The 3830-nt window shown below is 33.4% G+C and overlaps 1 long non-coding RNA gene across 1 annotated transcript; it reads right to left on the reverse strand.

The window, feature by feature from the left end:
- Positions 1-1346: 1346 nt before the first annotated feature.
- LOC110772507 (uncharacterized) lies at positions 1347-3590 on the reverse strand. Its single transcript, XR_015836264.1, has 3 exons — positions 3325-3590; positions 2863-2978; positions 1347-1697 (listed from the first exon to the last, which is right to left on the reverse strand). It is a non-coding gene; the product is annotated as an uncharacterized LOC110772507 (long non-coding RNA).
- Positions 3591-3830: the final 240 nt, after the last annotated feature.

The raw sequence follows: 3830 nt of genomic DNA on the forward strand, positions 1-3830 counted from the left end.
TTAAAAAAGATAATGGATAGTTGTGTTCCATAAAAATAGGATCCATTATCTGATTTTTCTTTTAATTTTAATATTTTTTAATATAAAAAAGTGTGAATTTAACATATTATCCTCATTTAATTAATAATTTCAATTCTTAATGTTTGCATTAATCAAAGGCATTTTCTGGTAATTTGAATGTTTCACCATTCTCTGCCTTTTGCTTTATATATATAGATGAATAATACCTCTCATTGCACATTTATGTTTGCACTCCTGTAATAATGGCCTACAATCAAATTAGTTCAAATACTCCCTTCTAACCTCCTATAGGTCAGATAAATGAATTTATTTTATACCTTCACCCTCCAATTATATATATTTACCTAATATCTTTCAATTATATATATGTATATATGTATATGTATATGTATAATATATATTCTAATAGGTACAGTAATGGATAATAATCAATTAAATTCCTATTATCTTTTATGAATAATAATTTACCTATGTTATGGATAATATACCTATTACTGTACCTATTAATTTCATCCATAAAATAATAGGTAGATTATTATTTTTTACTGTACCTATTATTTTTAATTTTTAAAATAATAATGTACTTATTCTGTGATTTATTTAAATAAAAAATTTATTTATGTTCTTTTTATTTTATGAATGGTAATATACCTATTACTTTTTCACTGTACCTATTATTATTTTTATGGATAATAATCTACCTATTATCTTTTATGGACAATAATTTATCTATTATTTTTTATGGACAGTAATTTACCTATTATCTTTTACTAGCCTCTCTGCATGCGCTTCCGCGCCTGCGAGAGGCTTTTTTTTAAAAAAATTAAATTTATTTTAGAATTAAAAAAGATCATGGGTAGTTGTGTTCCATAAAAATAGGATCTATTATATGATTTTTCTTTTGATTTTAATTTTTTTAATATGAAAAGTGTGAATTTACCATATTATCCTCATTTAATTAATAATTTCAATTCTTAATGTTTGCATTAACCAAGGGCATTTTCTGGTATTTTGAATGTTTCACCATTCTCTGCCTTTTGTTTTATATATATAGATGAGTAATAATTTATCTATTATTTTTATGTTCTTTTTATTTTATGAATGGTAATATACCTATTACTTTTTCACCGTACCTATTATTATTTTTATGGATAATAATCTACCTATTATCTTTTATGAACAATAATTTATCTATTATTTTTTGTGGACAGTAATTTACCTATTATCTTTTAGGGAGCTTTAGTTTTAAACCACAATATAGTTTACTAATTTGGAAGATAGAAATACAATTTCATCTAATTAGCATAAGGCCAAAGAGCAAAATGTGGTACCTAATTTACAAAAATATCATTAAAAAATATCAAAATTACACACAATGCCACTCCTTCTAAGGCAAGCATACTATGCCACATGTCCATATCTATCCAACCACCATCGCTGGAATCTCGCCGCCGGCCACCACTGCCCGCCACCACCGCCGGAATCCCGCCGCCGGCCACCTCCGACCAACCGCCACCGGCCACCTCCGACCACCTTTCGCCGCCGACCACCTTTCGCAACCGGCCACCTTTCGCCACCAGCCACCTACCACCGCCGGACTCCAGCGCCGTCAGCCAGCAACCGCTGTTACCGACCGCCACCGTCTGCATGGGACCAACTTCGTTGCCCCTTATTCACTTTTTAAAAAAAAAAGAAGATTTTGTGTCATTAAAGGGACTCGAACCTTGACCTTCAAAGGAAGAGGGCTCACTCACAAACCACTACACCAAACTTGATTTTGTAATATTTATTCAATTATACAATATTTATATAAACGATCAACGGTTTTAAAAATTAAAAAAAAAAATCATTTCACCACATATTCACACAAAAACTGCAAATAAAAGCAGAAACTGCAACAAAAATACAATGTAGATATCAATTATATATATATAAATAAAATAAAATTTATATAAGCAAAATGGAGGAACCAAGATGAAAGTACTAAAATGGAAAATGCGATGCAGAAACAGAAACTGCAATGCAGAAACAGAAACTGCGATGCAGAAAGAGAAACTGCGATGCAGAAAGAGAAACTGCAATACAAAAATAGAAACTGAAATGCTGAGCCTGGGCAAAAATGCTCAGCTCTAAAGTTAAACAAAACAAAACAATAGTTTTTTTTATTCAAAACATGTTGGGAGAGAGGGAATCAGACTGAAAACCACCTAGAATGTAAAATAGGTTATTCATGTTTCTGTTTTTTGCATTGCACATTCCGTTTTCTGCATTGCAGTTTCCATTTTCTGCAATGCAGTTTTTGTTTTCTGCAATGCAGAAGAAAAGTTCAGAGTGTGGGTATGCATAACCAAATACATGTACCAAACTGATAGTGATGCATGCACAAAGATGTCAAAGCCAAGTATTGAAAACCACCAAACCATCAAGTCTAGTCAATGTCAATGCAACCTAATTAATGTTCTCCACACAGAAAAAAGAAAAGATATGAGAAACCATTTGCTACAGCAGGTTTTCCTGGGAAATGTACAGAAGAGTCTTGATATTTGATCTTACCCAAACTATAGCAAGCAAAGAACACGATGTCCTAAGATTAGTCTATTTTGTGCTTCAAATGTTAAGAGAAGACATGACAATAGATTTTTTTTATAACTTTGTATTAAAGAAAATTAGAAACTGAAGAGAAAACCCTTGAAACAGAAAAAGATGAATTAATTGGCATATTCAATGCAAGTGCTTACATCATGGTTCCTTTGTGGCTCCACTGTTAAGGAAAAAAAAATGGCACAACCAAGAAATGATAAATTAAAGAAGGGAGGTATCTGTTCTCTTCTGTTCTCTTACTCTTCCTCAATTTCAAGGCCTGGTACGTATTCTAAACTCACATCGAAAATGACCGGACTACTTGGAGCCACCCTTGGCCTTCCTGGAGCTGAATTGAGACCCTTGGGAAACACCAACTATCAAAACCAGAGTAAAAGCACAAAGGTTAGAACTATCCTGCTGTGAATTCATAGAAGCACTTGCAATTGGTGGTTGGAAGATATCAAAGCCAATACAATCATGACTGTTAAAGTTTCAACTTAACCCCACAGAAGAAGCATAACACATAATGCCTCGAACAGGTTCAAGGTTTTTAAATACCATTTTTTTTTCTTGTTCTTTTTTTACTGATAAAGAAATGATAATTGTCAGATTTTACAGTAGGCCAAAAAAAATAGGACTGCAAACAAACAGAGGCAAATAAACCAAAAAAATTATTTAAAAAAATGAAGATGACAATGGAAACTAGCTAGAAAACCATACCTCAATCGAAGGATTTGAGGGCCGGAGGAGAGAGATCGAGGGATTGGAAAACCGAGTAAAAATCCGATCAAAATCGAGGTTTTCCGGCAAAACAGCAGCAGCAGAGGTAGGAGGAAGGTCGGAGCTGGCTTGGGGTGCGACGCCGGTCAAAACATAACCGGTCCGGTGGCTGGGTGGCCGACGTGACAGTGGCTGGGGGGTTTTGTCGGTGTCGGTCGAAACACAGGGGAGGAGAAAGGGAGAAGACGCGGAGAGAGAGAGAGAGAGAGAGAGAGAGAGAGAGATCTGAGAAACTAACGAATTTGGGTTAAGTTTTTAAATGAAAAGGGTATAATTGTCTTTTTAATGACTAATGTAAGGTGGGTCAACAAATCTGGTCTTCCTTTTTGGCCTAATCCAAAATAACAATTCTTTTTTAGGTATTAAAACCCAAACCAAAATATCAAATATCTTAAATACTAATAAGTAAAGTTATCTATGTCTAATACCTAAGTTTCCTTATCTTT

The sequence above is a fragment of the Prunus avium genome, chromosome 6, assembly GCF_965620075.1.
Source record: "Prunus avium chromosome 6, drPruAviu1.hap1.1, whole genome shotgun sequence".
In the NCBI taxonomy this organism is placed as follows: domain Eukaryota; kingdom Viridiplantae; phylum Streptophyta; class Magnoliopsida; order Rosales; family Rosaceae; genus Prunus; species Prunus avium.